This window comes from Protopterus annectens, chromosome 8.part0, assembly GCF_019279795.1.
Source record: "Protopterus annectens isolate FY-2018-M chromosome 8.part0, PAN1.0, whole genome shotgun sequence".
In the NCBI taxonomy this organism is placed as follows: Eukaryota; Metazoa; Chordata; order Ceratodontiformes; family Protopteridae; genus Protopterus; species Protopterus annectens.
Genome location: NC_056741.1, coordinates 1,746,675,201 through 1,746,690,223, shown reverse-complemented (window position 1 = coordinate 1,746,690,223; position 15,023 = coordinate 1,746,675,201). Strand labels below are relative to the sequence as shown.

General features: G+C 42.0%; 1 protein-coding gene across 1 annotated transcript in view; it reads right to left on the bottom strand.

The window, feature by feature from the left end:
• LOC122808554 (estradiol 17-beta-dehydrogenase 2-like) overlaps nucleotides 1–15,023 on the bottom strand; it is a 1,381,410-nt gene that overhangs the window by 86,455 nt on the left and 1,279,932 nt on the right. The gene's annotated exons all lie outside the window — the stretch shown is intronic.

The following is a 15,023-nucleotide window of genomic DNA, read 5'->3' as shown; positions in this document are numbered from 1 at the left end:
TCAAAGGCAAATAGAAGGAGTACTTCCAGCAGCTTCTGAATGAAGAAAACCCCACAAAAGGTGTATTGTCCCTAAGACAGCCTACAATGAAATAACAGCCCACTTTAAAAGAACTAAGAACAGCACTAAGGAAAATGAAGTCAGAGAAATCAGCAGGCTCAGATAAGGTCACAGCTAATATGATAAAGATATTGGGTGAGATAAGGGAAAAATAGCTCCTGAAGGTACTCAAAGAAGTGTGGAGAGAAAGACATATCCCAGATGACTAGAGAATAAGCATACTAGTACCAGTGTTCAAGAACTAAGGGGGCATTCACAACTCTGGGCAGTACAGAGGTATCAAACTCCTGTCATACTGCATGAAAGTACTGGAGAGGGTGATTGATAAATGAATACAAAGAGTAATAGAAAGTAAGATGGGGGATGAGTAGTTTGGATTCAGATCAGTTTGCAGCACAACTTACCTGATGTTTGCAGTGAGATAGATAGTTGAGAAGAGGCTAGAGATGAGGAAATAGTCCAGCTGGGCATTCCTACACTTGGAGAAAGCATATGACAAGGTCCCAAGAAAGCTAATTTTGGTCCTTTGGTGGTAAGAAGTCCTAAAACACTGGCAGAATTAGTGCAAACTATGTACAAGGACCCAGTGACTCAAGTACAAACAGTGCTCAGTCTAGCAGATGGGTTCCCAGTGGGAGTGGTTGTGCATCAGGTTTAACATTGAGCCCACTGCTGTTCCTACTGGTGATGCACTACATTAGCAAAGTTGCTGCAAGCAGACGAAGTGGCATTACAAGCAGACTCTGAAAAAGAAAAGTTACAAAGACATACATCTGGAGCATTTCTCCCCAGGCCACTGCTAAAAATTGGCTCATTCCAAGTCGGACTTTCCTGGTTAACAAATGTTAAAATAAAATAAAAATAAAATAAAATAAAGAACTTCAGCAAAGGATAGGAGAATGGAATGTAAAACTGAAGGCACATGGGATGAAACTGAATACAGATAAGACAGTTGTAATGGCAGCAAATGGGGAAATCAGAAGAAGCTAACAACTGAGAATCAAGGGAAAATACTGGAACAGGTTAACAGCTTTTAAGTATCTGAAAGCGGAGGTCAAAGCTAGAGTCAGAGGGGTGGCAACCAACTGGGATAGAGAGCCAGATGTAGTATATGACAGAAAAATGCCAAAGAAGTGGAAAAGTAAGGTGTGCAAAATAGTGGTGCAACCGGTACTACTGTATGGTACAGAAACTTGGGCAGCTGAAGAAGCTAGAGATGATGGAGATAAAGTGCCTGAGATGAGTGGTAGGATGTACACTGTATGGAACAGAAATCTGGCCATATTTTTATAAACCAGAGAAGTTGTGGACAGCAATTCATAATGGGTTGAAGGATTTTATTTGGGAAGGGAAGTGGGCAAGAGTCAAGTGGGCAACTGACCAAGTTATTTTCTGTTTTTTTATATATATATATATATATATATATATATATATATATATATATATATATATATATACATACACTTGTTTTTCTCTAGCAACTATTGTCTGTGCTACATAATGTTTTAAGTAATGTATTTTTGGAGCTTTTCTCCTCAAGTCTCTGCTGAAAAATGGCTTCGTCCAGTCAGATTGACCCAGTTAACTAAATGTCAAATAAATAAATAAATTAAGTTTTTCCTCTCAACAGAACAAGGAGGTTTAGCATTACCTCATTTGATGGGATACTTTAGTGGTACACAGTTCATAAGTTCATAAGTTCATAAGTTCTTATACATAGCACAAGCAGAAAGCTATAATTTAAAGTGGAAAAGGACGATGATGAAGCAGGGGGTAATTCAAGAAATAAGGAAATAATGGGATTTGGCTGCAGATCCTTAAGGATAATAACAACTGTCATGTAGAATATTATATCTGTGAAGTAGCAGAATGTATACTATGAACTAAGCCATCACAGCAATGGAGAAAGGAGATTCTGCAGATAGGGATGACTGCAATTAGAGGTACAGAGAACAGACAAGAGGGGGCCGGAATTTGCTAGCTAGCAAAGGAACCAAAGTATTGGGAACAAATAATTAGAGAAGGAAATGTAATAAGGGAAGAGGCCTAGAAGACCTTTGGATTGCAGGCTAGTGATTTCCTTCCCTATCAGGGATTGATATCAGAGTGCATAAAAAGAGAAAGGACTGGGAAATCCTAAGTGAAAGACCTGTACTGGCTGAGTGTTTAATCTGAATCTATGACAGATGCTGGTTTTAAAAAAGGGATAATTAGTAGAGCATACAAAATATTGTACAATAACTATAGGCATCAAACGGAAAAGGTCAGAAAAGATTGGGAAGAGAAATTAGGTATCCAATTCACAAAGAAACAGTGGGAGGACATATGTATGGCTCCTAAATATGCAACAAAGTCTAGAATATTTAGAATTTTTCCCTGAAAGTGTTTGCATAGATACTTTTATACCCCAAGCAGACTCCAAAGAATGTTTCCTCAGGCAGATGGCAAATTTTGGAGGTATGATGGGGAGAAAAGAGGTAACTGTGCTATGAGTTGAATAGTCCCTGCAGAGTACTCTGTCAGGAATAATGGGTGAGCAAATGAGAGTAACTAAAGAAGTTATTATTTTTTTAGCTGGTATACAGGATCTGAATTGCCTAAACATAGTAAGGCCTTGTTATGTTTAATTCTGGTAGCTGCCAAGAAAGCAATCAGTAGAAAACGCAAATCAAAATTTAAACCAATTACACTTGAAGTATGAAATATTGTAACAGAGATAAAAGAATAGGAAGTGGGATCTTCAGAAAATGGTAGCAGTAACTTAAACAGCAAAAATGGAAATTGTGGGAAAAATACATGCAGAAAAATGCTTTTGAGGAGGAATGAGGTTTAAGAGAATGCAGGAATTGAATAATTTATGTAATATTGCACAGATTATAGGTTGTATAACAATATATGTCATGTATAATGTTTGAACCTGTTAATATGGTTTGATTATTTTTATATAAATATGTTTGCCTATGTCAAAAGTGATAATTCAATAAAGGTATTTAACAATTAAAAAAAAAAAAAGATCAGGGATGTGTACTTGGCTTCAATAAGCCAGTAATGGCATCTGCCATTGTCCAGGCTAAACGCACAAGCGCACATGGACAGGAAGCATTGCAAGATCGGCAGTTATGCAGAAGGGCACATTAGCCACCAAGAGAGGGGGTAAGGCTGATTAGAACTACCCCTTGTTCAGAACTCATTGTAAGCACTAAATAAGCTACAAATTACTACTGCACTCAGCTTTCCTCACTTGTCTAGCAGAAAACAGTTTTTAGTACTTAATAAATAAGCACCTATCCAGGCATGTCTAAGGGTCAGCTCTCAGTGTTTTCTCCTGTCTACCTGATGAATCTGGGCATCTTGGGACAATGCAGCAATTGCCTCATGTACACAGACAACCCTCTCCTCCTACCACCCAACACTACAACCTGTGAGAGATGCACTTATATAGCCAAACTGGAAGTAAAGCTCTCTTCTCCCAAGACTGGACTAGACAGTCAAGAGGAGAAGGTAAACACTTGCACCACACTACACTCATCACATAGTCCCTCAAAACCTACACCACCAAAACACATGCACAGCAACACAAAACACACACCTACATTCACGGAGGCTCTCAATAAAAATCTGCTAAAGCAACAGAGACCTCCAAAGCAGAAATGCATGCAACCTCCACCCCCCAACACAACCAAAATGACACATATCCCACAAACTCAGTGTGTCGCTCAACCACAATCCATAAGGCATAACAATGTACCCAACACTCTAGTCATAGGTGACTCTGTAGTCAGGCACACTAATGTTCCAGTCACCAGGCTAAACAAGGAGAAAGTTATTGTCAGCTGCCTGTCGGGTGCCAGTATCCGCCATATAATGCACGCACTCAGGTCACTCCACAACAAGTATAAATATGACTCTGTCATTGTCCATGTTGGTGTGAATGACCTGCGAAGTACTTCCCTGGACTACATGAAAAGAGACATGGAGGAGCTCTCCGATCTTGTAACCCAGGGAGGCATGACCCTAGCCCTGAGTAGCATCCTGCCATCACCCAGAATGATACTACAGTACAAGGACAAAATGACTGACTTCAACAATTGGCTAAGCTTCTGGAGTCATTCTAAGGGGATCTAGTATCCGTCTGCCTGGGATGACATGATCGACAGACCACGATGCTTTGCCAGAGATGGCCTGCACCTGTTGCCCTTGGGATTCCGGATACTGGCTAAGGCTCTTGCCACCCCATAGTGCCTTTTTTAGGCAAGGTTCAAATGTCAAATTCACCACCATAACAGGTACAAGCAAGCAAAATTTGAGGGTAATGCTACTCAATGCTAGAAGTCTAAACCTCAAAATGCATTCACTCGTGGCACTCCTTAAAATGGAGAACATCAACATCTGTGCAGTGACAGAGACCTGGTTCAAGGCTCCAGAGAGCACCCCTGAATTACCAGGCTATAATTCATACCACACCTTTCGGCCACCTAACCTGGACCGAAACACTAAAGATGGAGGCGTGTCCATATTCATTAAGGATATCCATGCCTCCAGGCTAGTTGCTCAGCATAATGCATCCGAGATTATCCAAGTGCAACTAAATCTGGGCAAGACCGCATTCCAAATTGTAACTTGCTACAGATCCCCCACCATGCCCCAGGATTCCCACTCCTCATTTCTTGATACATTGGAAAATATTAGGGTACAACCCAACACCCTAATAATGGGTGATTTCAACTACCCCACCATTAACTGGGAAAACTACTCATGTACCAACTCTTTTGCTCAACGTTTTCTAGAATTCATAAATTCCAACGCCTTGAATCAACTTATCCACACTCGCACCAGGGGCAGCAATATCCCAGACCTGGTCATTACCAACATGGGTGACTGGTGTTCTACACCAAAGGTGAATTCCTCGTTGGTCAGATCTGACCACAAGCTAATCAGCTTAGACATCCACATCCCGCCACCACCCCCCATTAGGGAAACTACCGTAAAAAATTTCTCCAAAGCCAACTTTACGCTTCTTAAGACAGAAATAGCAAACTTCACAACACCCATGCAGATGGACAATAGAGGTATGACTCCTGAATCCTACACAAATGTACTTTATAAGCACTTACACGAGTGCATGGATCGTGCTATCCCTAACAGAACCAAGATGCTATCCTACAAAAAAAGGAAGCCAATCTGGTGGTCCCCTGCCATAAACAAACTCTGCAACAGAAGAAAGAAACTGTTGCAAAAAAGAGTAAAATCCCATGACAGGAAGAACTCCCTGGTGAGCCTCAGTAAGAAGCTGAGATCCCTAGACTTCATCAGAATCTGATGAAGTCTCGCGATACGAGATGAACGCGTGCTCAATCTGGTTGTTTTATGTGGAAATAAAGAGCTTTGGTTTTACTTTGGAAGAGTTCGCCTTTCTATAGTATTGTGGTGTTGGAGGACAACCTTTATTGTGCCAAACAGTGGATTTTATTTTTGTGTTTTGGTGCTACGTGTTCGTGTGGCTTGTGGTTACAAGCTGAGATCCCTCATAAAATCATCCAAAGGTAGTTATGAAAACTAAATCGCCACTGATTCTAAAGACAAACACAAAGCATTCTATAGCTATGTCAAGAATCTCAATGGCAACACTCAGATCTGCTCTGAGTTACAGCACAATGGTACTAAATATACAGAACCAACTGATATTGCCAACATCCTGGCAGATAGGTTCAGTGCTTACTTTACCCCCCCCCCATCCCCTATAGGGTCCATCTCTGTACCAGAAGAATGCAAAGTTCCTGTAATCACGGCTGCACAGGTAAAAACCACACTCTCCAAAGCCAAGAACACAGCATCCATAGGACCTGACAACATCCCAGGCTGCGTTCTCCATGAACTACAGAATGAACTGGCACCCCCACCTAAGCACCATGTTCAATCATAGCCTCACCTCAGGCTTTGTGCCTACTGAATGGCACACAGCAATGGTATTCCCACTCCACAAAGGAGGAGCCACCACGAACCCCAGGAGCTAGCTCCCCATTAGCCTAATGAGCCTGGTCTGCAAAGCCATGGAACATATAATGGAACTTATAAACAAAGACATTGGTAATCTCCAAACTCTGGACCCCACCCAGTTCGGGTTTGTAAAAGACAGATCATGTCGCCTAAACCTGATTGACTTCTTTGAAGCAGTCACCAAAGCCGTAGACGAGGGTAAGGTGGTTCACACATCCTATCTAGATCTCGCCAAGGCTTTTGACACCATCCCCCACTCTAGAATTATAGATAAACTCACTAAACTAGGTATAAACCCCTATGTCACAAGATGAGTTGACAACTGGCTCACTGACAGAACCCACACTGTGAAAGTAGCAGACTCCAAATCCGACTTCAGACCAGTGACAAGTGGAGTACCACAGGGTTCAGTCCTGGGTCCTCTCCTGTTTGGTATCTACTTTTCTGAAGTACAGGCTAACACAGAAGGTCTTTGGCTAATGAAGTTCGCAGATGACTGCAAACTAGGAGCCATAATTGAATTTACTAACTATGTGGACATCCTACAAAAGGGCCTCACTCAGACGGATGCCTGGTGTCAAAGCCATGGCCTCAAGCTCAATCCCAAAAAGTGCACTGTCATCCCCTTTGGTAAAAACTCTGTACCCATAAGCTGCCACATAGGTGGTAGTCTACTTAACACCAAAAGTGTGATAAGTGACCTTGGGGCAAGGGTGAACAGTAGTCCCTCCTTTGATAATCACATCGCCACAGTAGTCAAGAAATCCTTCTACGTGGCACATCTCATCACAAAAGGTTTCTCATCCAGAAAAAAGAGGTCATTGCTCCCCTCTACTCGTCACTCATTAGACCCATTATAGAGTACAATGCCCCTTTCGGTATGTAACTCACAAGACATCTACAACAACTGGAAAGGCCACAAAAATACCTCACAAAGAGGATTACTGGCATCAAACAGATGCTCTCTGCAGAACGTCTCAAAAAACTCCAGCTTTACTCCGTCACATATCGCCTACTCAGAGGCAATCTCTGCCTAACATACAAAGCTATGTCAATCCCAGAGCTGTTGGACATGCTCCAATTAAAGAAATCCCAATCACTCCAAGCTACATGCTATAGGGACCTAAACCTTTTCACCACAATAAACAGAACATGCTGGAGGGATAGATTCCTGTCCCAGAGACTTCCCATACTCTGGAACAAACTACCTATCTATATCAAACAAAGCTCCTCATTAGCGCTCTTCAAAAAAAATCTTGATGATTGGATGGGAAATAGGAAATTCACCCCGGGGATCACCTCTGTGGATCTGCTTGACAAGGGCACAGGAAAAGAATTTTCTTGGGTGGCGAAAGTCAGGGTACCTTTTTGGCTCGGCTTGTATAGACCCTAGAGCCGATAGCGTAGTACCTACCTATGAACCTATAGCCCTGCTTTGAAGACTTATGTGGCTATGGGTGTGCAGGCATCATGTAGTTCTCTGGCTATGTGCTACACAGTTAAAGTTCTTATACATAGCATATACATACAATATGCTGACAATGCTTCCCTAATCTGCTCTGCCCCCTCTATCAAGGAACTGCAAGAAAAAACTCAGGCAGCTCTCCACAGTATTGAAAACTACTTAACAGCCCATCAACTTATACTTAACCCCAATAAAACCAAGCTTATGGTCTTCTATAATACCTCAACAACAACCAACCAACCACCTATCTCTATTTCCTCCTCCAATGGCACAAAAATAGAACCCGTTGAACATACAAAACTTCTTGGTGTCACAACTGATAGAGAATTTAAGTTTGACAAACACCTTGCATTAACAATTAAAAAGGGTATATAATTGCTAGAACCACCTTGTGTTATGACTGAGAGTGCTTCTCAAAACAATCTGAAAATATAGAGCTGATAAGTGTATTTTTTAGCACTTTAACTGTTCAGAGTTCTGCACTGTCTTAATTTTTGCATGACTGAATTATTTATATATTTGCTGGCAGTGTTTTTGATCTGTGCTGAAGCTGATTTTCTCCCACCCTCCACCCTTTTCCTATTTTGTTCTTAAAGTTGGTAAAACTGGTCTAACAGCTTTTGTGTTATCTGATTGTCTTAAGGTTTGCTGGTATAAAACTAGTCCCTGTTTGTAATTCCCTGCATATCATTGCTAGAATCTCCTTGTGTTCTGACCGAGAGCGCTTCTCAAATAATCTGGAAATATAGATCTGGTAAGTATATTTTTTAGCACTTTAACTGTTCAGAGTTCTGCACTGTCTTAATTTTTGCTTGACTGAATTAATTATATATTTGCTGGCATTGCTTTTGATCTGTGCTGAAACTGTTTTTCTTCCACCCCACCCCCACCCTATTCCTGTTCTGTTCTTACAGTTGGTGGCTTTTGCCTACTGTAAATTTGATCTGGGACTCTCCCCCCAGTCCCATCTCTTTAGCTCATTCTACCTAATACAGAGATCATTTGGCAAGGCCAAACCCCTTAGTCCTTTAACCTTGAATTATCTTCTGTTCCTGTTCTCTCCCTTTTTACTTAAAAAAAGACACTTTATTCAGCTGATTATATTTTTCTAATTTGTGTTTCTCCCTACTACTCTGTTACTTCATCTTGCTTTGCTTTTTTCTGCTACTTGCTGCCTGTTCTCTAAAGTTTTTAACTGCATTTCTTCTGTTGCATTTATTACTGCTTGTTTATAGTCTGTCTTAATCATTAAGTGTTATTCTAAGCTCTTAGTTTCGGTTTAAGCACTTGGGCTTTAGGCCCACCCCTTAGCTCTCCCTGGCCTTTCTCCCTCAGATTCTGACAAATATGGATGGAGAATTCCCTACAGTTTCTCCTGGAAGTCTGGTTGATATGGGCATCCTGAGACAGTGTAGCAACTGCCTCATGTACATGGACAACCATCTACTACTACCACCTAGGAACACAAGCTGTGCGAGATGCAATTACATTAGGAACCTAGAGTCCAAGCTCTCTCCCCCCTCAAGCCAGTATATCTGGCACTGAAAAGGTTGTCAGTACAATCACTACACCTCAAACACCACCCACACCTACACAATACACACCTACGTATGCGGAGGTCCTCCACATAAACATTCCCAAACAAAGGAGACCTCCGAAGCAAAAACACATGTAATCTTCACAGCCCTCCACACCACATACCACGCATACACAAACCTGTGCCTCACAACCACTAAGGATTCACCAGATACCCAATATATTAGTCATAGGAGACTCCATTGTGAGACACATAGATGTGCCTCTCACCAGGCTGGATAAGGAGAAAGTCACGGTTAGTTGACTGTCAGGTGCCAGAATCCTCCATATCGCACACACACTCAAGTCTCTCGACAACAGGTATTGTTATGACTCTGTCATAGTCCATGTTGGCATGAATGACTTGAGACATAGCTCTCTGGACTATATGAAGAGAGACATGATTGAGCTCGCTGATTATGTGTCCCAGGCAGGTATGTCCCTAGCCATAAGCAGCATTCTGCCATCACCCAGAATGATTGATGCCCCAATACAAACAGAAAATTAATGACTTTAACAATTAGCTTAGTTTCTGATGTCACTCCAGGGGGATCCAGTACCTGACAGCCTGGGAAGATATGATCGACAGACCACGATGTTTTGCCAAAGATGGCTTGCATCTATCTCACCTGGGCTTCAGGCTTCTGGCAAAGGCTCTTGCCTCCCCTATAGTGCCTTTTTTAGGAAAAGTGATGAGGTTAAAATTACCAACATAAAAATTTCAACAAAACACAAATTAAAGGTCATGCTACTAAATGCTAGGAGCCTAAACCTGAAACTGCACTCATTGCAAGCATTCCTAACCCTGGAAAATGCTGACATCTGTGCAGTCACAGAAACCTGCTTCAAAGCTGCAGAGAGCACCCCAGCCTTACCTGGTTACTTATCCTATCATATATGCAGACCCCAAACTGTAGGCAGTAAAGCCAAAGGAGATGGAGTTTCAATATACATTAAAGACATACACAGCCCCAGGCTGGTCAAACAGTATGATGCACAGGAGACACTCCAGGTGCAGCTAACCATTGGCAAGACCCCTATTCAAATCATAGCTGGCTACCAGCCCCCATATTTGACTCAAGATGCCCAATCTGCCTATTTGGACCTGTTTGAATCTATCAAGATTCAACCCTTTACCTGTATCCTGGATGACTTTAACTTCCCAAACAGACTGGAAGAACTACTCATGCCAGAACACAAATGCCCAAGTTTCCTTGATTTTGTCAATGCAAATGCCTTGGAACAGCTAGTCAATACCCCCACAAGGGGTAATCATATCTTGGACTTAGTATTAACCAACATGAGTAACCACTGCAGCATCCCTATAGTATCATACCAACATGAGTAACCAGTGCAGCATCCCTGTAGTATCATCCTCCCTGGTAAGATCCGACCACAAAGCGGTCACTTTCGAAGTCTAGCTAGGATCAGATATAAAAACATCTCCAAAGCTGATTACAACCTCCTGAGGGATGGTATAAACAGCTTCACAGCCCCCTCCCCCTCTGTAGGAACTGGCACCAATATACCAATATCCAAACTGCACCAAAGCACTATATGAGCATTTATATAGATGCATGGAATCAGGAATACCTGACAGGACTAAATCATCCTCTGCAAGGAAGAGTAAACCTGTCTGGTGTACATCTGGAATAAATAAACTCTATAACAAAAGGAAAAAAAATTGCTGTCAAAGACCAAGAAGGAGCAGGTGCCCAATTGGAAGCAATGTCTCCTTAACCTGAACAAGCAAATAATAGCACTGGTGAAATCCTCCAAAGCAAATTTCGAGTCCAAATTGGCCACATCTAATAGAGACAATCATAAGGCCTTCTTCACATATGTCCACAACCTCAAAGAAAGCACACAGATCTGTTCAGAACTTGTGGTCAAGGACACCACATATACAAATGCTGTAGATATGGCAAACTTGCTGGCTGACAGATTCAGTGAAAACTTTACCCATCTGTCCCCCATCAGTAAATCAGGACATCCCCAGTACTTGTTCCCTTCACCTTATATGTAGGGAACAGGTCATCACTGCTCTCTCAAAGGCAGAAAATACAGCCTCCATGGGACTCGATAACATCCCAGGCTGCATCCTACGTGAACTCAGGCAGTAACATGCAGCACCATTAGCTACCCTATTCAACCAAAGCCTGAGTACTGGCTTCATCCCAGATTAGTGGAGAACAGCCACTATCATCCCTTTACACAAAGGTGGAGCATCCACTGATCCAGGAAATTATAGACCCATCAGCCTAACTAGCCTGATCTGCAAGCCATGGAATGGATTATCATGGACCTCATTAAGAAAGACATTTGCAACCTCCAGGCACTTGATCCTACACAGTTTGGCTTCATCAAGGGGAGGTCATGTCTGCTAAATTTGGTCAACTTCTTTAAGACAGTCACCAAAGCCATGGATGAGGGGAAGGCTGTGCACACCGCCTACCTTCACCTGGCCAAAGCCTTTGACACTATTCCCCACTTGGGGATAATAGATAAACTCTCTCAACTAGGCATCAATCCATATGTTACCAGATGAGTAGCAAACTGGCTCACTGATAGAACCCACTTAGTCAAAATAGGGGAAGCCACCTCAAACAGTAGACCCATAACAAGCAGCGTACCACAGGGTTTGGTCTTGGGGCCACTGTTATTTGGGATATACTTTTCTGAGGTGCAGGCCAAAACCAGTGGGCTATAGCTGACCAAGTTTGTAGATGACTGCAAGCTGGGTGCTGTCATCAATTCCCCTAGTGATGTGGACATCCTCCAAAAGGATCTCAACCAAACAAATGACTGGTGCCAGAAACATAGCCTCAAGCTGAACACACAAAAATGCATCATCATTCCCTTTGGGGAGAGTGACGTCCCCACAAATTATCACATTAATAACAATGTCCTAAGCACTCACTCAGTCGTGAGGGATATGGGCACCCAGGTTTATAGCAACCTGACTTTTGACCACCATGTTACTTCTGTGGTATGGTAAGCCTTCTACATGGCCCACCTCATAATTAAGGGTATCTCATCCAGGAACAAGGAGGACATAACATCCCTATATTCTTCCTTTATAAAGCCCATTATTGAGTACAACGTACCTTTCAGCATGTACCTCACAAAGCACATGCAGCAGCTGGAAAGACCACAGAGGTTCCTCAACAGGAGAATCCAGGGCCTCAAGCATCTACCATACACAGATAGGCTAAAAGCCCTATCCCTCTATTCAGCTTCATACAGACTCAGAGGTGACCTCTGTCTGGCATACAGGGTGATCAGTGACATCAACAGGACATGTTGACGGGACAGATTTGTGTCCCAGAGAGTCCCTCATCTATGGAATAGCCTCCCTCTCCACATTAAGCAGAGTACCTCTTTACCTTTTTTTAAGTGCAACCTGGATAACTGGATAAGAAACGAAAAATATACCCCTGGGATTACACCCGTGTCCCTGCTGGACAGGGGCATTAGATGCTGATTTGTCTAAACATGGGATAAACTTTTGGCTAGGCTTATAAGGGCCTCACTGCCAATAGCCTAGTAACCTCCTATGATCCTATGAAGGTTCATGTCAAACTGGGTTTTTTCTATAGGGCTAAATCATATCATACCGACTATGCCGGACTCTTAACAGCCAGAGCCCATCTCTTATCTTCCATGCTTTACTGTTTATAAATATTTACCAATCTTCACAAATCTGAACTGAATAGCCTTGAATCTTTCTAGAACAAAATACCCAAATTTGCCACTAATCAGTCTCAAAAATCTCACCATTGCACTGCCTTTCTCCAGTTGAACTGGTTAGAGCTCCCTCGTCTGCTTACTACTTACTAACTGCCCATACAGCCTTATACAAACCTGACAACTGCCCAGCTCTATCTGACCTTGTCCAACCCTACACTAACCTAAAATCTCTTGGGGCTGCTGATAAAGTGTTGTTGAAGGTAAACAAAACCCAAAACTCTCACGGCATCTCCTTATACTCACATATCATTGCCAAACACTGGAATTCTCTACCTCATCATATTCTGTCCATCAATGATGCACATTCATTTAAACAGTCCCTAAAGGAATATTTCACCAAAAATAGGCTTTGCTCATGTTCTCCACCAGGCTAACTAATTTAACCCCTTACTAACTTCCTTCTCTGCACCACCCATTGTCAATATTTCTTTGCAATTGAGCCTTCTTAGCTTCAGTTTGTGATATATTTATCCTGAAAAAAAAAACAAATATATATTTTTGTTTTAACTGTATGCATGGTATAAGCTTATTGTACTACCATTGTTATATGCTTTTAGATACAATGTCAAGGAACTTGCATTTGAATTCCTATTAATTGTCATATGTACAAATGTATAATTATGTAATCTTTCTCGGAGCTTTTCTCCCCAGGTCTCCGCTGAAAACGGGCTTCTGGCCCAGTCAGACACCATCCAGTTATCAAATGTAAATAAATAAATATGTGAGAGTCTGCATTAAATGTGGGAGGCCTCAGCCTGAGAAAGATACATTACCTCAGGATGCTGGGAATAAGGCATTTCCTATCTCTGTAGGATGACCAAAGATTTGAGGCATGGAAGGGTAAAAATTGTCTTGTAGCCTGCCTGGGTGACATCTCTCTCTTTTCAGCTCTTACCCCATGTAAATTTGAGAGACCCTCAATGTTGAATTTGCAGTCTGTTGACAGAGTGAACATCATGAGAAATGGGTCAAGTATGAATGGTGTCCAATACTGCAGATGTTTAAAGAAGGAATATTGATTGTATGTGAGTAAAGAAAGTGTGAGTTTGGAAGTTTAATGCAGAAAATTTTGAATATACTGAAAGTTCCAGCATCAGGGTTGTGAGTGTTTGTGTGTTTGGGTTAGAGATAGGGTCTGGTTAATAATACATAAAGTGTTATGCATGTGTGCTACTGTATGTTATGTATGTGTCAGAGTGTCTTGTATAGTGGTAGTGCTATAGAAAGGGTTTTCAAAGGAAAGGTATAGTGTTGAGGTTAAGGGGCTGGGGCAGGGTTAGGGTTAGTTTTAACATACATTAGTATGGTGGTGCAATGTGAGTATTGTTGACCTACAGTTTTAGGACTGTGTTTATAACTCTTTAAAAGGTCCCAATGGCATCATGTAACATGTGAAAAAGGACAGTGTACAGAAATAGACCCACTGGTGTGGAAAAAAAGTCTCTTTGGCTTCAACTGTTAAAATGATGTGCCAGTTTCCATTGTTAGGACTATCCTGGTCATGAATATTGCCTTTAAAGTTTATTTACTGGCTAGGCTGTCTGCAAGGAATGGCCAGCGAGGATGAGAATGAGTGGTAGTAGTCAGCTTACTCCATCCTTCGGGGAGGGAAGTGGTTCTTGCTAAGTACATAGGTGGCACCTAACAGAAGCATTAGGTGTTACTCCCAGTGGAGTCTGAGTCTACTGAGATCATGTCATCTGAATACATTTGCTCTTATAAGCTGGAAGGGAAGACAGTTTGAAGATGTGCACACTTCCCCTTAGGAAACAACAATAGTGGAGCTCATAAGACGTGTTGTGATTTGGGGTGGGGGGTAATCCTATGGGGAAAGAGTAGGACACCCTACAGGACAAGCAAGCAAGCTTGCCTAATCCCTATCACCTTTCTCTCATCTGAGAATGGAAGGTCAGCTGGGATTCCTGGACAGGAGTTAATGGAACATAAGGCTCTCACCTAACATGATAATTTCTGGATTCCATTCTCCACAACAAATGGGTTGATTAGGGACAGGCACAGGAGCCAAAAGGTGAGATCCAGGTGGGGAGCAAGACAAACAAAAGAATAAAACAAGGAGCTTTCCTTTAACAATCTTTCAATTAGTTCATCAACCCTAGGCATCAGGTAACTGTCAAATTTCAAAATGCTGTTCAGCTTTGTAAAATTGAAGTTTGGG